Source organism: Petromyzon marinus, chromosome 55 (genome assembly GCF_048934315.1).
Source record: "Petromyzon marinus isolate PM22_M1 ecotype Great Lakes invasive population chromosome 55, UKy_Petmar_22M1.pri1.0, whole genome shotgun sequence".
NCBI lineage: Eukaryota > Metazoa > Chordata > Hyperoartia > Petromyzontiformes > Petromyzontidae > Petromyzon > Petromyzon marinus.
This window is the reverse complement of record NC_133721.1, coordinates 27590-50009: the sequence shown is the minus strand read 5'-3', so window position 1 is coordinate 50009 and position 22420 is coordinate 27590.

Sequence of the window (22420 nt, the reverse complement as noted above, 5' to 3'; positions counted from 1 at the left end):
ATTTTCCAGAGTTAATACATTTCATGTCAATAGCTGGAAATGCTTGTATTTGTAATAAAAAAAAATGCATAAGCAGTTGTCACTCACTCACCCACACTCAAACGGTCAGAAAGGACTGAAAGATGAAATATCTTCAGAACCCTACATCCTGAAACTAAATTAATTATTTAAATTTTACCAAGTAAGGCCCACTGAGCTATATCGCACACTCAGGAGTCCTGATTCCACTTCTGGGAGTCTCAAGTCCAACGCCATGTGCGTGCATGTGTGTTTGTGTGCACGTATGTGTGCATGCGTGCCTTCATATGCGCATGCGTGTATGCACGTGCGTGTGTATGCACGTGCGTGTGTAAAATAACTTTAGCCATGACATTTGGGATATGTTAGGTTTAGGGTTAAGAGCTTTGTGCACGTAAACAGGTGGGTGTGTTAACTCACCAGTGTGTAGCTCACCTCACCGGTGAGCTGGTGTGTACGCTATCTAATATGTAAGCTTGCCACTGTGTGTGTGCACACTAGTGTGTAAGCTCACTGATGTGTAAACCTGCTGGTGTGTGGCCTCACTAATGTGCAGCACATTTTGTGGAAGCTCACTAGTGTGCTTGCACACGAGTGTGCTGGTGAGTGTGAGTGTGTGTGAGTGTGCGGTGAGTGTGTGTAAATTTGTGTGAGTGTGTGTGAGTGAGTGTGTGTGAGTGAATGAGTGCGGTGTGAGTGTGTGTGAGTGTGTGTGAATGCGGTGTGAGTGCGGTGTGTGTGAATGTGCAGTCAGAGTGTTGGTAAGTGAGTGTGCGGTGAGTGTGTGTGAATGTGCAGTCAGTGTGCCGGTGAGTGCGTGGTGAGTGTGCAGTGAGGGTCCAGTGAGTGTGTGAATGTGCAGTCAGTGTGCCGGTAAGTGTGTGCGTGGTGAGAGTGGTGAGTGTGTGTGAATGTGCAGTCAGTGTGCCGGTAAGTGAGTGCGTGGTGAGAGCGGTGTGTGAGTGTGCAGTGAGTGCCAGTGTGCGAGTGTGCCAGTAAGTGAGTGTGCGGTGAATGTGGTGTGTGTGGGTGTGCCGGTGAGTGCGTGGTGAGTGTGTGGCTTGACGTGTCTCCGTATCAGTCTTACTCAGCCACCCCCTTACTTGCCCACGCGTAGATCCGTCCTGCCCACCAGACAGCTACATGCGAATCAAATGTCCACGTACACATGACATCACATTGCGATGCGCATGTGTGACATACATGTGCAACGTGTTGCACACACTACGCACGTCCCATGCACAAAGGGCATGCCTTACAAGTAATGACCACGCGATGCAGGTGCTTGCCTTGTAGATGTCACGTACCCGTGACGCACGTGGCCCGTGCACGTGACGCGCGTGCTCCGCGCTGCCGTGTGCTTTGACCAGGGCCGTCCATAGGGGGTGCGTGGGCCCCCCCCCGATGCCTTCAAACTAAACCGGAAGCATTACATGTGACACTGATGTCTACACGTGGGGCCTCCCCCGAAGCGCGGGGCCCGGGATAGTCGGTCCAATTTGCCGGACACTCGGGGACGACTCTTGATTTGGCATACGCGACGCGCACGTTGTGTGCGCTGTGCGTGGGGTGACTGGCCCGATGTGCGTGCCAGGCAGGGCAAGGGGGACTGCCATTGATTGTGTCGAGACCTTTTGTATGGGTGACGAGATGAACGCCCAAATTCAACGCAGGCCGCCACACAAGGGCTGCTCATTTCAATGTTGAGCAGGTCCCTGTGTGTCCGTGCGTGTGAGTTCCTGTGTGTGTGTGTTGTTTCTGTGTGCGTTATGTGAGGGTAGCAGTGGCGCAGTGGATAGTACGCTACGCTCCGAACCCCGCAAACATCCGAGTTGGAGTCCCGCTCATGGCCAACACCAATAACGATTATTTATCTGAACTGGTCCTGGGTCGACTCAACCTCAAATGAATAACTGGAGCGGTGTGTGTATACGTCACCACTTGGGAGACAAAGGCGGCCGGGTGTGGTGTTGGCCACCTACCCCCTGGTATACCATGCCGACCTTCATTGGTGCTTGCGAACAGCACTTGCCACAACAGTCTGTTAAGGCTATATGGGGGATCTTCGTCTCTGTAGTGGGAAACTCGTAGGTGTGTGCATGTGTGGAGGGAAACCTGTACTGCTGTCGTACGTTGTGACCGGGCGAGGCCAATTTCCGTCCTCATGGTCGGCCACGGCGTCCTGGTCTTCGTACTGCTGCTTGTTTTTGGCTGTAATGACACCCAACATGGACAACCCCATCACCTGCGTTCAAACAAGTGTTACACAGTACGTACACACGCGCAATAAAGCAACCACAAAGCACATACACTTTTAAATATAAAAGCACTGGGGGTCTAGTACTGTAGTCACCAATCCGTGTGTATTATTTATTTATTTGTCATTCTGATGGCAGCACAAACAGAAGCTGCATCCATAACTTCTCAATCCGCACAGTCCCAGGCCAAGGTCCATTCGTGGAATTAATACAAATATTTACTGATTAGAGGGTGTTTTTGTTTGTTTGGGTTAGATCGCGTAAATCTTAGTCAAGTTTGTCACGTAAACAAAACATGCCAATTAGTGACTATTTCAGCACATCGGTGTGTTGGAGAGTAAACCCAAAACATTTACAATTCAAGTACCGTGACGTTTCGCCTGTAACTACAACAACAACCCGCCTCGTCAGGTGACAGCCAGAGTTGTGGTGAAATCCTTCCCCTGTTTCGGTCTTTAATAGACGTAGATGGGGGATAAATGTGACGTCGTCGCTTGTAAGCAGATCCGATACGAAGACGGGGGGGGGGGGGTAATGTATTGATGTAAATTACAATGGATATCTGTTATTGATTGGGTTATTCGCAGTTAACATACATAATTGTTACTCCTATTATGGATTGACTCAAACAGCTAGCGAAGGATGCTAGGTTTAGTAATATATGTTATATATGTCGCTATTGTTAACTTTCAATCACATTTCTTATGATCACTGTTGCATTGTTTTTATAGCATTATTTTAGTAACTTCTAGAAAGGTTTAGTTTAGCCTGATTTTTACATAGTGGACACTGTGTGTGTGTGTGCTGCGAGCTGAGTGGTGGAGGTACCTGGCAACAGTCGAACCGAGCCCGCTCGGCCTCTTCATCCGTGGCGACCAGGGTACAATCCTTACTATATTCTTGGTTCTTTCAGGTAAAGTCACGTAGATAGAAAATAATAACAATAAAATAAAAATAAATTAAAATAAAAGAAAAAAACCCACGACGTTTCGATCGCAACACGTGATGAAGACCGCTTGTGTTGCCACCGAAACCTCGTGGGTTTTTTGCCTTCACTTAAAATGTTATTTTCTATCTACGTGACTTTACCGAAAGAACCAAAAATATGAATTCCTGCAAGTTACGAAAGTTTAAAGTAAAAATTTGACAGTCGTGTAACTAATCAGGCCTGGAGGATACAGTGGACCACGTGGTTTCCGGGGTTCGTTACCTTAACAAGTGACGTCACTTCCCTAGCAACGGTCGATCGTTACAGACGGAGGTGGACGCGCGCTCTGTGTGCTTAAAGATCGCATTCGGGAGCACACTTCGACAACGTCGTCAGTGAACATCGATAACGCGGTTAAATTACTTGGTAAACCTCATTGACAAACATCCGTGAGGTTGAACACTTCATTAACACAGTTAACGAAATCTATTGACAAAACGTGACCATCCGTGACTTCTCGTTCTGCCTTCAAGGCGATGTCTTCCGTGAGTACATCCACACGCGCGCTGTATCAGGATAACATTAATCTGAGAGAACATCTATATGTGAATGTGTGTCTGTTCGAAATGTTTAATGATGAGGACGGTAATGATGATGGTGGTGGTGGTTGTAAGCTGTGATATGATTAGAGTCTCACGTGCGCTGCTGTGATTTTGTTGCAGGGTGGAGAGATGAGCAAGCCGACGGGAAGTGAGTACTGTAATTCCACACACAGACATACACACAGACACATGCACCTGTATACAAAGACAGATCCCCGTATAGCCTTAACAGACTATTGAGTCAAGTGCTGTTAGCGAGTTAGCACCTATGATGGGGTGGGTGGTCAGCACCGCATCCGGATGCCTTTGTCTCCCCACATTTGATGTTTATACGTTGCACGAGGTACTATTTTAAGTTTGAGTAGATGTAGGGGAGGCACACGACCGGTTTTATTTATTAGTCACTGATGGTTGTGAATGGGAATCGAACTCAGGTCGATCCCCACAGACACAACTGCTCCCAACCACTCATACAGACACTGCACATAGACACAAACAAAGACAGAAATCTTGTGTATAGCCTTGAAACACTGTAGGAGCAAGTGCTGTTAGTGAGCACCTATGACGGCCGGCACCGCACACGAGGGGTGGGTTGCCAGCACCACACTTGTCCGTCTTTGTCTCCCAAGTGGCGATGTTTACACACCGTATCAGATACTTATTTGAGGCTGAGTGGACCTAGGGGAGGCCCCTAACCGACTCAGATAACAACAACAGCCCTCATTCGCCACTAAGTGACGGAGACGTCACCATGGCGCTTGTGCCAGGCCTGGTGCACTCCGAGGCCACTTGAAGTGTCGAAGGCTTGCCGACAGGAGATCAGGGGACAGACCCCAGTGCGATGGGTTGACTGACTGAGATGACTGGCAGACGCACCACCTTTGCATCCTACTGTGCCAACGTGCTGCGTTTTAGTCATCCAGTGCACCGTCTGTTGTTGTGAGCGTCGCTCCTCTCACCCTCCTTTTTTGCTTGAGGGCAACTGCCACCAACTTCCCATAAGCATCCTTCACGAGCTTCCTCCATAGAGGCAGATCTTGACACCAGTGGTACCAGTCTTTGGCAAGTCCACTTAGTTCCGTATCCTCCTGTACTGCATCAGTCCATCTCTTCTCCAGGCCGTGCCACGCCCATTTAGCCCCCTCTATCTGGAAAAACAGAGGCTGCTTGGGGATGCGGTGGCTGAGCAAGCAGGCTACATGACCCAGGCAATGCAGCCCTGCCCACCAGTGGAGCTCACTGTGAGCTGTTCACACATTCCAGCCTAGTTAAACCCAGGGTGGATCGTAGGCAGGCAAGTCTGAAAGTGTAAAGCTGGTTCAGATTTTTCATTTATTCTATCATTGGCCAAGAAGACCCAGCGTTTTGTGTCGAGTGACAGACCAGGTAGATACCCCAAAGTGTTACGAAGCTGATGAAAATATGCCACTTGACCGATTCGGAGTGAGACCTCTGCTGCCAAACCAGAATTTTTGCATAAGCACACTATCCAGGTACGTAAACTTCTCTCTACAATTACCCCATCACTCAAGAGTAGTTGAGGGGGCGGAGTATTAAATTACACAAAATACTCAGGCGGGTGCTTAGTTTTGGTGGGGCTGATGGTAAGGCACCACCTCTTTGTCACACGCTCCAGGCTTAGCAGCAGAACCTCCAACTATTTTTCAGTGTGAGCATCAACTTCCAAATGATCAGTGTACATAACATGGTTGACCAGTAGGGAGCCATCCCTTGACCTCACCCAGGCATCAATCAGCCTCCCATTGTATCTGTAGCAAATATTAAAAAATCCACCGGTACAGCCATAAAAAAAAACTTCTCGAACTATGTGGTCGAAGATGATGCTAAATAATGTGTCAGCCAGAGTAGATCCCTGTCGCACCCCACTGTAAACAGGAAATTGCTCTGACTCCTGGGCACGCAACTTCATCCGGGCCTGCCCACCATCGTGAAGGTCCTTAATGATTGTGAGCAGAGGGTTAGGGACTCCGGAAATACGAGTAACAATCCAGAGCCCTGGCCTACTGATTGTATCATAGGCCTTGACCAGGTCGGCGCTGCAACACTACACATGTAACGCATGGATTTGTTACACCGTTCAACCACACACACAGACACATTTTAATTAAAACAAGTCCCTGATTTGTAAAAAAAAGAATCAGAGTACCAGTCATCAAATAGGCAATTGACACTTGGTCCAAAGAATATGTGATACTGTAATAGAAATACATGAATAGCTAAATTCAGAATTTAGGTTAATAAGGCATAACCCAGTGCACAATATGACATTCATGAAAAGACAAACAGTGCAACAAAGGAAATAAGCTTTCAGTCTGTATCAGACGGTCTCAGACGCTAGTGTTGAGAAGGTGACATGGCAGGCGTTTAGAAACCCGCAGTGCCGGCAGATGTAAAGTCGTTACACACAGTGTCTTTCGAACAATACAACAGTCAGGTGCTTGATGCAGCTGGTGACTTTCCAGATGTGGTGGGGTATTGACGATGTGTAGAACGATGCAATTGTACTTCTTTCTCGAATGTCAGGTGTTGTCGGGCTTTGACGATGTGTAGCACGATGGATTTCCTTCAGTATCCAACGTATAGAGGTGTCTTCACCATGATAATTATTCACAGGCTTGTTGGTTTACAGTCACGTTTTTTCTAAACTCATGTGATTCATGGCACGTGACCTTGCAGCACAGTTTTGAGCAATGCCTTTCCTTCTCCAAGAGACACACATGTATCCTCTCTTTCTGTAAAACTCACTTTAAGTCTTCTTAATTTCACTTGCCATATGTATCGGCTCAATATAAAGTGACAAATGCAAATCTTAAACTTTGCTTTTAAAATCTCCACTGTTTTACCACTATACCGTCTCCACTGCTTAACCACTATACCTCTGAGTGGTTACTCAGCGTTTCAGCCATTCTCGTGCAAGGAATTACTTCTGTTGAGAGCAACCTCACATGCACGGGAGCACATGCTATCCAGCCAACATAAACATTAGGGTTGCCCCTGGCTCTCTGGCCCCTTTGGGCACCCTCCTCTTCTCCTCCCTTTATCTTTTCTAACGTAGCCCACTAATATACTAATTGTATGAATGGACCAGTGTATAAGAATTAATAGTGTATTTCTTATCCAATTCATGTTCTCTCTTGTGAAACAATGGACATCTTTTAAATTTAGCCAGACCTCCACAGCTTGCCCATAAATCCATCTTACTTTTTCTGAGATAACGGAAGTTTTTCTATGTTTGGCCTGGAGTTTCCAGACCTCGCAAACTTAATATGGCCTCCCCAACCAGCCCATAATCCTAATGAAGTTATTTGGAGGAGGAGGTGTCTCCGGCACATGAGTCAACCTCCAGACCTCCCTACAGTGTTATCATTGTTACATTGGTCTCAAGTTAAGTTAGATTCCTGTCAATGGTGCCAAGTTTCTTTACCAAAATAACATACAGGAAATACGCCTTTTGGCGTCCTCTGGTCTAACACCGTTTGAGACGAGGCTCAAAAGAAAGCTGTCCCTGGTGTGGACCAATCAGTTTCAAGGACAATGCATATATTATCAGAGTATGTTTTTTGTTTGCATTCTGACCACAAGCATCATGGTTAATGCAGACATGATTCCTTGTAAAAGGTTTCAGTTTGGTGTTTTAACATCTTAACACCTGTTTTGTTGCCAGTAAAAACGGGAAAAACCTATTATCGTACAGGAAATACTCAAATACCCATTAACGAATCAATTGTGGTGCTGCTCTCTCCTCCCCATGTGACTCCCCAGACCGTCGCTCGAAGGGGCAGCGAAAGAGGTTCCTCGTTGACACAAGACTAGAAGCTAAGCGCCAGATTCTGGAGCTTGAGATGATCCTGCTGGATCATTGTGCACAGCAGCAGGCCAAATATCAGCGGGAGCTGCTGCAATTCCAGAACAGCACCGAGCTGAAGAGCTTCATCATCCACCACCAGCAGCAGCAGCAGCAGCAAAAGGCAGAAGAGCAGCAGCAGGCAGAAGTCAGCACCAATAATGAGGATGTGAAGCAGACAATGCAGAATAGCAACAAGGTTGAGAACGAGATCGAAGAGATGGAGAAAGTGGGGGAGAGAAATGGTATGAAGAAAAAACGTGGGAGTAGGAAGAAACATAAGAACAAGAAGAAAGTTCTGGAGGAGACAGTGAAAGAAGAGGTGGCTGAGAGAGAGGGGAGTGAGGGAGAGCCCATGCAGGAAGTGGTGGAGGTTGGGACGATTGAGGTAGAGATGATTGAGGCAGTGGCTTTGGAGGATGTGATGAATGAGGTAGAGTTGAATATGGTAGAGGTGTTAGAAGGAGATGGCAAGCGGGAATTAGCGAAGGAGGCAGAGGTAGCGGTGATTGAGGTAGAAGCAGTGGCCAAGCAGGAAGTGGTGAAATATATAGCGGCCAATGTCATAGAGGGGATTGAGAGAGATGCAAAACAGGTATTAGCAGAAGAGGTAGAGCCAGATGCGGTCGATCGGAATGAGGGAATGGCCAAACAGGAAGTGGCTAAGAAAGTTGATAATGTTGTGGAGACAAAGAAAGAGGGAGAGGATGGTCTTCAGAGGAAACGTAGGAATAGGAAGCTACGAAGGACTGATATGAAAGTGCGGGAAGTAGAAGAGATGAAGGAAAACGAGATTGAGGGAGAGGGGAATGATGGAGAGCCCAAGAAGGAAGTGGCGAGTGAGGTAGAGGTAGTGGTGATTGAGGTAGATGCAGTGGCCACACAGGAATTTGTGAAAGAGGTAGTGGCCAATGTCGTAGAAAGGATTGAGAGAGATGCCAAGGAGAACTTAGGGAAAGAGGTAGAGGAAAGTGAGGTAAATGGGAATGAGGGAATAGCCAAACAGGAAGTGGCTAAGAAAGTTGATAATGTTGTGGAGACAAAGAAAGAGGGAGAGGATGGTGTTCAGAGGAAACGTAGGAATAGGAAGAAACACAAGAACAAGAAGAAAGTTCTGGAGACAGTGAAAGAAGAGGTGGCTGAGAGAGAGGGGAGTGAGGGAGAGCCCATGCAGGAAGTGGTGGAGGTTGGGACGATTGAGGTAGAGATGATTGAGGCAGTGGCTTTGGAGGATGTGATGAATGAGGTAGAGTTGAATAAGGTAGAGGTGTTAGAAGGAGATGGCAAGCGGGAATTAGCGAATGAGGCAGAGGTAGCGGTGAATGAGGTAGAAGCAGTGGCCAAGCAGGAAGTGGTGAAAGATATAGCGGCCAATGTCATAGAGGGGATTGAGAGAGATGCAAAACAGGTATTAGCAGAAGAGGTAGAGCCAAATGAGGTCGATGGGAATGAGGGAATGGCCAAACAGGAAGTGGCGGAGAAAGTTGAGAATGTTTTGGAAACAAAGAAAGAGGGAGAGGATTGTGTTCAGAGGAAACATAGGAATAGGAAGCTACGAAGGATTGAGATGAAAGTTCGGGAAGTAGGAGAGATGAAGGTAAACGAGATTGAGAGAGCGGAATGATGTAGAGCTCAAGAAGGAAGTGGTGAGTGAGGTAGAGGCGAATGAGGTAGAGGTAGCGGTGATTGAGGTAGATGCAGTAGCCACACAGGAATTTGTGAAAGAGGTAGTGGCCAATGTCATAGAAGGGATTGAGAGAGATGCCAAGGAGGACTTAGGGAAAGAGGTAGAAGCAAACGAGGTAGATGGGAATGAGGGAATAGCCAAACAGGAAGTGGCTAAGAAAGTTGATAATGTTGTGGAGACAAAGAAAGAGGGAGAGGATGGTGTTCAGAGGAAACGTAGGAATAGGAAGCTACGAAGGACTGAGACGAAAGTGCGGGAAGTAGAAGAGATGAAGGAAAACGAGATTGACGGAGAGGGGAATGATGGAGAGCCCAAGAAGGAAGTGGCGAGTGAGGTAGAGGTAGCGGTGATTGAGGTAGATGCAGTGGCTACACAGGAATTTGTGAAAGAGGTAGTGGCCAATGTCGTAGAAGTGATTGAGAGAGATGCCAAGGAGAACTTAGGGAAAGAGGTAGAGTCAAGTGAGGTAAATGGGAATAAGGGAATAGCCAAACAGGAAGTGGCTAAGAAAGTTGATAATGTTGTGGAGACAAAGAAAGAGGGAGAGGATGGTGTTCAGAGGAAACGTAGGAATAGGAATAAACACAAGAACAAGAAGAAAGTTCTGGAGACAGTGAAAGAAGAGGTGGCTGAGAGAGAGGGGAGTGAGGGAGAGCCCATGCAGGAAGTGGTGGAGGTTGGGACGATTGAGGTAGAGATGATTGAGGCAGTGGCTTTGGAGGATGTGATGAATGAGGTAGAGTTGAATAAGGTAGAGGTGTTAGAAGGAGATGGCAAGCGGGAATTAGCGAATGAGGCAGAGGTAGCGGTGATTGAGGTAGAAGCAGTGGCCAAGCAGGAAGTGGTGAAAGATATATCAGCCAATGTCATAGAGGGGATTGAGAGAGATGCAAAACAGGTATTAGCAGAAGAGGTAGAGCCAAATGAGGTCGATCGGAATGAGGGAATGGCCAAACAGGAAGTGGCTAAGAAAGTTGATAATGTTGTGGAGACAAAGAAAGAGGGAGAGGATGGTCTTCAGAGGAAACGTAGGAATAGGAAGCTACGAAGGACTGATATGAAAGTGCGGGAAGTAGAAGAGATGAAGGAAAACGAGACTGAGGGAGAGGGGAATGATGGAGAGCCCAAGAAGGAAGTGGCGAGTGAGGTAGAGGTAGCGGTGATTGAGGTAGATGCAGTGGCCACACAGGAATTTGTGAAAGAGGTAGTGGCCAATGTCGTAGAAAGGATTGAGAGAGATGCCAAGGAGAACTTAGGGAAAGAGGTAGAGGCAAGTGAGGTAAATGGGAATGAGGGAATAGCCAAACAGGAAGTGGCTAAGAAAGTTGATAATGTTGTGGAGACAAAGATAGAGGGAGAGGATGGTGTTCAGAGGAAACGTAGGAATAGGAAGAAACACAAGAACAAGAAGAAAGTTCTGGAGACATTGAAAGAAGAGGTGGCTGAGAGAGAGGGGAGTGAGGGAGAGCCCATGCAGATAGTGGTGGAGGTTGGGACGATTGAGGTAGATATGATTGAGGCAGTGGCTTTGGAGGATGTGATGAATGAGGTAGAGTTGAATAAGGTAGAGGTGTTAGAAGGAGATGGCAAGCGGGAATTAGCGAATGAGGCAGAGGTAGCGGTGATTGAGGTAGAAGCAGTGGCCAAGCAGGAAGTGGTGAAAGATATAGCGGCCAATGTCATAGAGGGGATTGAGAGAGATGCAAAACAGGTATTAGCAGAAGAGGTAGAGCCAAATGAGGTCGATGGGAATGAGGGAATGGCCAAACAGGAAGTGGCGGAGAAAGTTGAGAATGTTTTGGAAACAAAGAAAGAGGGAGAGGATTGTGTTCAGAGGAAACATAGGAATAGGAAGCTACGAAGGATTGAGATGAAAGTTCGGGAAGTAGGAGAGATGAAGGTAAACGAGATTGAGAGAGAGCGGAATGATGTAGAGCTCAAGAAGGAAGTGGCGAGTGAGGTAGAGGCAAATGAGGTAGAGGTAGCGGTGATTGAGGTAGATGCAGTAGCCACACAGGAATTTGTGAAAGAGGTAGTGGCCAATGTCATAGAAGGGATTGAGAGAGATGCCAAGGAGGACTTAGGGAAAGAGGTAGAAGCAAACGAGGTAGATGGGAATGAGGGAATAGCCAAACAGGAAGTGGCTAAGAAAGTTGATAATGTTGTGGAGACAAAGAAAGAGGGAGAGGATGGTGTTCAGAGGAAACGTAGGAATAGGAAGCTACGAAGGACTGAGACGAAAGTGCGGGAAGTAGAAGAGATAAAGGAAAACGAGATTGACGGAGAGGGGAATGATGGAGAGCCCAAGAAGGAAGTGGCGAGTGAGGTAGAGGTAGCGGTGATTGAGGTAGATGCAGTGGCTACACAGGAATTTGTGAAAGAGGTAGTGGCCAATGTCGTAGAAGTGATTGAGAGAGATGCCAAGGAGAACTTAGGGAAAGAGGTAGAGTCAAGTGAGGTAAATGGGAATAAGGGAATAGCCAAACAGGAAGTGGCTAAGAAAGTTGATAATGTTGTGGAGACAAAGAAAGAGGGAGAGGATGGTGTTCAGAGGAAACGTAGGAATAGGAATAAACACAAGAACAAGAAGAAAGTTCTGGAGACAGTGAAAGAAGAGGTGGCTGAGAGAGAGGGGAGTGAGGGAGAGCCCATGCAGGAAGTGGTGGAGGTTGGGACGATTGAGGTAGAGATGATTGAGGCAGTGGCTTTGGAGGATGTGATGAATGAGGTAGAGTTGAATAAGGTAGAGGTGTTAGAAGGAGATGGCAAGCGGGAATTAGCGAATGAGGCAGAGGTAGCGGTGATTGAGGTAGAAGCAGTGGCCAAGCAGGAAGTGGTGAAAGATATATCAGCCAATGTCATAAGAGGGGATTGAGAGAGATGCAAAACAGGTATTAGCAGAAGAGGTAGAGCCAAATGAGGTCGATCGGAATGAGGGAATGGCCAAACAGGAAGTGGCTAAGAAAGTTGATAATGTTGTGGAGACAAAGAAAGAGGGAGAGGATGGTCTTCAGAGGAAACGTAGGAATAGGAAGCTACGAAGGACTGATATGAAAGTGCGGGAAGTAGAAGAGATGAAGGAAAACGAGACTGAGGGAGAGGGGAATGATGGAGAGCCCAAGAAGGAAGTGGCGAGTGAGGTAGAGGTAGCGGTGATTGAGGTAGATGCAGTGGCCACACAGGAATTTGTGAAAGAGGTAGTGGCCAATGTCGTAGAAAGGATTGAGAGAGATGCCAAGGAGAACTTAGGGAAAGAGGTAGAGGCAAGTGAGGTAAATGGGAATGAGGGAATAGCCAAACAGGAAGTGGCTAAGAAAGTTGATAATGTTGTGGAGACAAAGATAGAGGGAGAGGATGGTGTTCAGAGGAAACGTAGGAATAGGAATAAACACAAGAACAAGAAGAAAGTTCTGGAGACAGTGAAAGAAGAGGTGGCTGAGAGAGAGGGGAGTGAGGGAGAGCCCATGCAGGAAGTGGTGGAGGTTGGGACGATTGAGGTAGAGATGATTGAGGCAGTGGCTTTGGAGGATGTGATGAATGAGGTAGAGTTGAATAAGGTAGAGGTGTTAGAAGGAGATGGCAAGCGGGAATTAGCGAATGAGGCAGAGGTAGCGGTGATTGAGGTAGAAGCAGTGGCCAAGCAGGAAGTGGTGAAAGATATATCAGCCAATGTCATAGAGGGGATTGAGAGAGATGCAAAACAGGTATTAGCAGAAGAGGTAGAGCCAAATGAGGTCGATCGGAATGAGGGAATGGCCAAACAGAAAGTGGCTAAGAAAGTTGATAATGTTGTGGAGACAAAGAAAGAGGGAGAGGATGGTCTTCAGAGGAAACGTAGGAATAGGAAGCTACGAAGGACTGATATGAAAGTGCGGGAAGTAGAAGAGATGAAGGAAAACGAGACTGAGGGAGAGGGGAATGATGGAGAGCCCAAGAAGGAAGTGGCGAGTGAGGTAGAGGTAGCGGTGATTGAGGTAGATGCAGTGGCCACACAGGAATTTGTGAAAGAGGTAGTGGCCAATGTCGTAGAAAGGATTGAGAGAGATGCCAAGGAGAACTTAGGGAAAGAGGTAGAGGCAAGTGAGGTAAATGGGAATGAGGGAATAGCCAAACAGGAAGTGGCTAAGAAAGTTGATAATGTTGTGGAGACAAAGATAGAGGGAGAGGATGGTGTTCAGAGGAAACGTAGGAATAGGAAGAAACACAAGAACAAGAAGAAAGTTCTGGAGACATTGAAAGAAGAGGTGGCTGAGAGAGAGGGGAGTGAGGGAGAGCCCATGCAGATAGTGGTGGAGGTTGGGACGATTGAGGTAGAGATGATTGAGGCAGTGGCTTTGGAGGATGTGATGAATGAGGTAGAGTTGAATAAGGTAGAGGTGTTAGAAGGAGATGGCAAGCGGGAATTAGCGAATGAGGCAGAGGTAGCGGTGATTGAGGTAGAAGCAGTGGCCAAGCAGGAAGTGGTGAAAGATATAGCAGCCAATGTCATAGAGGGGATTGAGAGAGATGCAAAACAGGTATTAGCAGAAGAGGTAGAGCCAAATGAGGTCGATGGGAATGAGGGAATGGCCAAACAGGAAGTGGCGGAGAAAGTTGAGAATGTTTTGGAAACAAAGAAAGAGGGAGAGGATTGTGTTCAGAGGAAACATAGGAATAGGAAGCTACGAAGGATTGAGATGAAAGTTCGGGAAGTAGGAGAGATGAAGGTAAACGAGATTGAGAGAGAGCGGAATGATGTAGAGCTCAAGAAGGAAGTGGCGAGTGAGGTAGAGGCAAATGAGGTAGAGGTAGCGGTGATTGAGGTAGATGCAGTAGCCACACAGGAATTTGTGAAAGAGGTAGTGGCCAATGTCATAGAAGGGATTGAGAGAGATGCCAAGGAGGACTTAGGGAAAGAGGTAGAAGCAAACGAGGTAGATGGGAATGAGGGAATAGCCAAACAGGAAGTGGCTAAGAAAGTTGATAATGTTGTGGAGACAAAGAAAGAGGGAGAGGATGGTGTTCAGAGGAAACGTAGGAATAGGAAGCTACGAAGGACTGAGACGAAAGTGCGGGAAGTAGAAGAGATAAAGGAAAACGAGATTGACGGAGAGGGGAATGATGGAGAGCCCAAGAAGGAAGTGGCGAGTGAGGTAGAGGTAGCGGTGATTGAGGTAGATGCAGTGGCTACACAGGAATTTGTGAAAGAGGTAGTGGCCAATGTCGTAGAAGTGATTGAGAGAGATGCCAAGGAGAACTTAGGGAAAGAGGTAGAGTCAAGTGAGGTAAATGGGAATAAGGGAATAGCCAAACAGGAAGTGGCTAAGAAAGTTGATAATGTTGTGGAGACAAAGAAAGAGGGAGAGGATGGTGTTCAGAGGAAACGTAGGAATAGGAATAAACACAAGAACAAGAAGAAAGTTCTGGAGACAGTGAAAGAAGAGGTGGCTGAGAGAGAGGGGAGTGAGGGAGAGCCCATGCAGGAAGTGGTGGAGGTTGGGACGATTGAGGTAGAGATGATTGAGGCAGTGGCTTTGGAGGATGTGATGAATGAGGTAGAGTTGAATAAGGTAGAGGTGTTAGAAGGAGATGGCAAGCGGGAATTAGCGAATGAGGCAGAGGTAGCGGTGATTGAGGTAGAAGCAGTGGCCAAGCAGGAAGTGGTGAAAGATATATCAGCCAATGTCATAAGAGGGGATTGAGAGAGATGCAAAACAGGTATTAGCAGAAGAGGTAGAGCCAAATGAGGTCGATCGGAATGAGGGAATGGCCAAACAGGAAGTGGCTAAGAAAGTTGATAATGTTGTGGAGACAAAGAAAGAGGGAGAGGATGGTCTTCAGAGGAAACGTAGGAATAGGAAGCTACGAAGGACTGATATGAAAGTGCGGGAAGTAGAAGAGATGAAGGAAAACGAGACTGAGGGAGAGGGGAATGATGGAGAGCCCAAGAAGGAAGTGGCGAGTGAGGTAGAGGTAGCGGTGATTGAGGTAGATGCAGTGGCCACACAGGAATTTGTGAAAGAGGTAGTGGCCAATGTCGTAGAAAGGATTGAGAGAGATGCCAAGGAGAACTTAGGGAAAGAGGTAGAGGCAAGTGAGGTAAATGGGAATGAGGGAATAGCCAAACAGGAAGTGGCTAAGAAAGTTGATAATGTTGTGGAGACAAAGATAGAGGGAGAGGATGGTGTTCAGAGGAAACGTAGGAATAGGAATAAACACAAGAACAAGAAGAAAGTTCTGGAGACAGTGAAAGAAGAGGTGGCTGAGAGAGAGGGGAGTGAGGGAGAGCCCATGCAGGAAGTGGTGGAGGTTGGGACGATTGAGGTAGAGATGATTGAGGCAGTGGCTTTGGAGGATGTGATGAATGAGGTAGAGTTGAATAAGGTAGAGGTGTTAGAAGGAGATGGCAAGCGGGAATTAGCGAATGAGGCAGAGGTAGCGGTGATTGAGGTAGAAGCAGTGGCCAAGCAGGAAGTGGTGAAAGATATATCAGCCAATGTCATAGAGGGGATTGAGAGAGATGCAAAACAGGTATTAGCAGAAGAGGTAGAGCCAAATGAGGTCGATCGGAATGAGGGAATGGCCAAACAGAAAGTGGCTAAGAAAGTTGATAATGTTGTGGAGACAAAGAAAGAGGGAGAGGATGGTCTTCAGAGGAAACGTAGGAATAGGAAGCTACGAAGGACTGATATGAAAGTGCGGGAAGTAGAAGAGATGAAGGAAAACGAGACTGAGGGAGAGGGGAATGATGGAGAGCCCAAGAAGGAAGTGGCGAGTGAGGTAGAGGTAGCGGTGATTGAGGTAGATGCAGTGGCCACACAGGAATTTGTGAAAGAGGTAGTGGCCAATGTCGTAGAAAGGATTGAGAGAGATGCCAAGGAGAACTTAGGGAAAGAGGTAGAGGCAAGTGAGGTAAATGGGAATGAGGGAATAGCCAAACAGGAAGTGGCTAAGAAAGTTGATAATGTTGTGGAGACAAAGATAGAGGGAGAGGATGGTGTTCAGAGGAAACGTAGGAATAGGAAGAAACACAAGAACAAGAAGAAAGTTCTGGAGACATTGAAAGAAGAGGTGGCTGAGAGAGAGGGGAGTGAGGGAGAGCCCATGCAGATAGTGGTGGAGGTTGGGACGATTGAGGTAGAGATGATTGAGGCAGTGGCTTTGGAGGATGTGATGAATGAGGTAGAGTTGAATAAGGTAGAGGTGTTAGAAGGAGATGGCAAGCGGGAATTAGCGAATGAGGCAGAGGTAGCGGTGATTGAGGTAGAAGCAGTGGCCAAGCAGGAAGTGGTGAAAGATATAGCGGCCAATGTCATAGAGGGGATTGAGAGAGATGCAAAACAGGTATTAGCAGAAGAGGTAGAGCCAAATGAGGTCGATGGGAATGAGGTCGATGGGAATGAGGGAATGGCCAAACAGGAAGTGGCGGAGAAAGTTGAGAATGTTTTGGAAACAAAGAAAGAGGGAGAGGATTGTGTTCAGAGGAAACATAGGAATAGGAAGCTACGAAGGATTGAGATGAAAGTTCGGGAAGTAGGAGAGATGAAGGTAAACGAGATTGAGAGAGAGCGGAATGATGTAGAGCTCAAGAAGGAAGTGGCGAGTGAGGTAGAGGCAAATGAGGTAGAGGTAGCGGTGATTGAGGTAGATGCAGTAGCCACACAGGAATTTGTGAAAGAGGTAGTGGCCAATGTCATAGAAGGGATTGAGAGAGATGCCAAGGAGGACTTAGGGAAAGAGGTAGAAGCAAATGAGGTAGATGGGAATGAAGGAATAGCCAAACAGGAAGTGGCTAAGAAAGTTGATAATGTTGTGGAGACAAAGAAAGAGGGAGAGGATGGTGTTCAGAGGAAACGTAGGAATAGGAAGCTACGAAGGACTGAGACGAAAGTGCGGGAAGTAGAAGAGATGAAGGAAAACGAGATTGAGGGAGAGGGGAATGATGGAGAGCCCAAGAAGGAAGTGGCGAGTGAGGTAGAGGTAGCGGTGATTGAGGTAGATGCAGTGGCTACACAGGAATTTGTGAAAGAGGTAGTGGCCAATGTCGTAGAAGTGATTGAGAGAGATGCCAAGGAGAACTTAGGGAAAGAGGTAGAGTCAAGTGAGGTAAATGGGAATAAGGGAATAGCCAAACAGGAAGTGGCTAAGAAAGTTGATAATGTTGTGGAGACAAAGAAAGAGGGAGAGGATGGTGTTCAGAGGAAACGTTGGAATAGGAATAAACACAAGAACAAGAAGAAAGTTCTGGAGACAGTGAAAGAAGAGGTGGCTGAGAGAGAGGGGAGTGAGGGAGAGCCCATGCAGGAAGTGGTGGAGGTTGGGACGATTGAGGTAGAGATGATTGAGGCAGTGGCTTTGGAGGATGTGATGAATGAGGTAGAGTTGAATAAGGTAGAGGTGTTAGAAGGAGATGGCAAGCGGGAATTAGCGAATGAGGCAGAGGTAGCGGTGATTGAGGTAGAAGCAGTGGCCAAGCAGGAAGTGGTGAAAGATATATCAGCCAATGTCATAGAGGGGATTGAGAGAGATGCAAAACAGGTATTAGCAGAAGAGGTAGAGCCAAATGAGGTCGATCGGAATGAGGGAATGGCCAAACAGGAAGTGGCTAAGAAAGTTGATAATGTTGTGGAGACAAAGAAAGAGGGAGAGGATGGTCTTCAGAGGAAACGTAGGAATAGGAAGCTACGAAGGACTGATATGAAAGTGCGGGAAGTAGAAGAGATGAAGGAAAACGAGATTGAGGGAGAGGAGAATGATGGAGAGCCCAAGAAGGAAGTGGCGATTGAGGTAGAGGTAGCGGTGATTGAGGTAGATGCAGTGGCCACACAGGAATTTGTGAAAGAGGTAGTGGCCAATGTCGTAGAAAGGATTGAGAGAGATTCCAAGGAGAACTTAGGGAAAGAGGTAGAGGCAAGTGAGGTAAATGGGAATGAGGGAATAGCCAAACAGGAAGTGGCTAAGAAAGTTGATAATGTTGTGGAGACAAAGATAGAGGGAGAGGATGGTGTTCAGAGGAAACGTAGGAATAGGAAGAAACACAAGAACAAGAAGAAAGTTCTGGAGACATTGAAAGAAGAGGTGGCTGAGAGAGAGGGGAGTGAGGGAGAGCCCATGCAGATAGTGGTGGAGGTTGGGACGATTGAGGTAGAGATGATTGAGGCAGTGGCTTTGGAGGATGTGATGAATGAGGTAGAGTTGAATAAGGTAGAGGTGTTAGAAGGAGATGGCAAGCGGGAATTAGCGAATGAGGCAGAGGTAGCGGTGATTGAGGTAGAAGCAGTGGCCAAGCAGGAAGTGGTGAAAGATATAGCGGCCAATGTCATAGAGGGGATTGAGAGAGATGCAAAACAGGTATTAGCAGAAGAGGTAGAGCCAAATGAGGTCGATGGGAATGAGGGAATGGCCAAACAGGAAGTGGCGGAGAAAGTTGAGAATGTTTTGGAAACAAAGAAAGAGGGAGAGGATTGTGTTCAGAGGAAACATAGGAATAGGAAGCTACGAAGGATTGAGATGAAAGTTCGGGAAGTAGGAGAGATGAAGGTAAACGAGATTGAGAGAGAGCGGAATGATGTAGAGCTCAAGAAGGAAGTGGCGAGTGAGGTAGAGGCAAATGAGGTAGAGGTAGCGGTGATTGAGGTAGATGCAGTAGCCACACAGGAATTTGTGAAAGAGGTAGTGGCCAATGTCATAGAAGGGATTGAGAGAGATGCCAAGGAGGACTTAGGGAAAGAGGTAGAGGCAAGTGAGGTAGATGGGAATGAGGGAATAGCCAAACAGGAAGTGGCTAAGAAAGTTGATAATGTTGTGGAGACAAAGAAAGAGGGAGAGGATGGTGTTCAGAGGAAACGTAGGAATAGGAAGCTACGAAGGACTGAGATGAAAGTGCGGGAAGTAGAAGAGATGAAGGAAAACGAGATTGAGGGAGAGGGGAATGATGGAGAGCCCAAGAAGGAAGTGGCGAGTGAGGTAGAGGTAGCGGTGATTGAGGTAGATGCAGTGGCTACACAGGAATTTGTGAAAGATGTAGTGGCCAATGTCGTAGAAGTGATTGAGAGAGATGCCAAGGAGAACTTAGGGAAAGAGGTAGAGTCAAGTGAGGTAAATGGGAAAAAGGGAATAGCCAAACAGGAAGTGGCTAAGAAAGTTGATAATGTTGTGGAGACAAAGAAAGAGGGAGAGGATGGTGTTCAGAGGAAACGTAGGAATAGGAATAAACACAAGAACAAGAAGAAAGTTCTGGAGACAGTGAAAGAAGAGGTGGCTGAGAGAGAGGGGAGTGAGGGAGAGCCCATGCAGGAAGTGGTGGAGGTTGGGACGATTGAGGTAGAGATGATTGAGGCAGTGGCTTTGGAGGATGTGATGAATGAGGTAGAGTTGAATAAGGTAGAGGTATTAGAAGGAGATGACAAGCAGGAATTAGCGAATGAGGCAGAGGTAGCGGTGATTGAGGTAGAAGCAGTGGCCAAGCAGGAAGTGGTGAAAGATATAGCAGCCAATGTCATAGAGGGGATTGAGAGAGATGCAAAACAGGTATTAGCAGAAGAGGTAGAGCCAAATGAGGTCGATCGGAATGAGGGAATGGCCAAACAGGAAGTGGCGGAGAAAGTTGAGAATATTGTGGAGACAAAGAAAGAGGGAGAGGATTGTGTTCAGAGGAAACGTAGGAATAGGAAGCTACGAAGGATTGAGATGAAAGTTCGGGAAGTAGAAGAGATGAAGGAAAACGAGATTGAGAGAGAGGGGAATGATGGAGAACCCAAGAAGGAAGTGGCGAGTGAGGTAGAGGCAAATGAGGTAGAGGTAGCGGTGATTGAGGTAGATGCAGTGGCCACACAGGAATTTGTGAAAGAGGTAGTGGCCAATGTCGTAGAAGGGATTGAGAGAGATGCCAAGGAGGACTTAGGGAAAGAGGTAGAGGCAAGTGAGGTAGATGGGAATGAGGGAATAGCCAAACAGGAAGTGGCTAAGAAAGTTGATGATGTTGTGGAGACAAAGAAAGAAGGAGAGGATGGTGTTCAGAGGAAACGTAGGAATAGGAAGCTACGAAGGACTGAGATGAAATTTCGCGAAGTAGAAGAGATGAAGGAAAGCGAGATTGAGGGAGAGGGGAATGATGTAGAGCCCAAGAAGGAAGTGGCGAGTGAGGTAGAGGTAGCGGTGATTGAGGTAGATGCAGTGGCCAAGCAGGAAGTGGTGAAAGAGGTTGTGGCCAATGTCGTAGAAGGGATTGCGAGACATACAAAGCAGGAATTGGTGAAACAGGTCGAGGCAATTCAGGTCGACACGATCGAAGAAAAGGCCATGCAGGTCTTGATCAATGAGGTAGACAAGAATGAGCTAAAGGCCAAACAGGAAATGGCAACAAAAGTTGAGAACGTGGTGGAGGAAATAAAGCAGGAAGGGGCAAATGAGGTTGAGGCATATGAAGTAGATGCCATCCAGGAAGTGGTAAAAGAGGTAGAGGAGATTGAGGGAGAGGCCAAGCAGGAGGTGGTTATGGAGGTAGAGCCGAATGAGTTAGAGGCGAATGACGTAGAGGTGATTGAGGTAGAAGTGAAGGTAGGGGATATTGAGGTGGAGGAGAGTGAGGCGATTTTGGTAGAGGCGAATGATGTAGAGGCAATAGAGGTAGACGCAAAAGAAGTAGGAGCTATTGAGTTAGAGGCAAATGAGGTAGAGCTGAAGGAGGTCGACACGATTGAAGACGATACAAAGCAGGAAGTGGTGAATGAGGAAGGAAGATGTGAGCAACCTTGGAGGGCAGAGCGTGTTCAGGAAGAGAAGAAAGAGATTAAGCACATCCCATCTTCTAAGGGAGAGAGAAAGAACAGTTTCTGGCGTTGGGCAATTTGGAGCTTCATGTGCTGCACACGGCAGCTGGAGAAAGATGAAGAGGAGAATGAACGAGGAGGAGACAGAGGGAAGGAGCACCAAGACGAGGAGCTGGGAAACAAGAAGAAAGAAAAGTGGTGGAGACTCCACAGAGGGAGAAACTAGCGTGTTCTCCCAGACATAGACATTGAGACGTGGTTGTATGGACATGTATATTTATATATGTATATATACATTTCAGTTGAAATAAAAACGTACTTATGTTTCTTGAACTCGACTTCTGGTATAAAATATGTATTACCTAAGCTATCAACAGAAGGTTTGTACAGGATTAACTGCACTTGTGGCAAATGTTATGTTGGGCAAACAGGACAAATGATCAGCACGAGACTAAAAGAACATCAGAGAAATATTAAATACACACGTTTCAACAAGAACACTCAATCCACTGCTGGATAAAGCCCTCTCCATGCTGCGATTCCTCACATCCCTGTGATGTGGCAATCCATTCAACTCCTGTAAGCAACCTATTTTTATTTGACCAGGTAAGGCCCACTGAGATACATAGCTCCACTCTAGGGGTGAAGTTTATTTTATTATTTCAAAGATTACCGTGCTACGTTTGTTTATTCAGGGAAGTCTAACTCTTTTGCAAGGAGGGTCCTGTCCAGCTTTCACAGAAGGGGGCGATGTTGCCACGGTGTGTAATCCCTGTTTAAGTAATTTGCAAGTAAAATCTCACTGTTAGAATTGGTTGTTCTTTTTTGAAAGCTGAGAACCCTGAGAAAACGCGTGCACAACAGGGGAAGAACATGCAAAGTCCACAAACTCTCACTTACACGCCAAGACTAAGATCCCCCCATGTAACAGACTGTTGGGATAAGTGCCATTATGAGCACTTATGCAGGCCAGCACAGCATATGGGGTTTGTCTCTGCCAGTGCTGATGTTTTCACAATGCACCAAGTACTCATTTGAGGCCGAGGGTAGGTCCAGGAATGGTTCAGATAATTGCCACTGGTGTTGGCCATGAGCAGGAATTAAACCAGGATTTACGGCTTCATAGTACAGCTCGCTAACCCGCTGCACTAACGCTCCCCGTAAACATCGGTAACATAAACAAACAACAGCTCGTACAAATACAAGAACAAACACAAGAACCCCCCCCCATAAGGTACATCGTGTTGTTTTGATTTCACGACTCGGCGCGACTCGCGAATACTCAAAGCGAGATGCTCGTGGTTAGTAAACA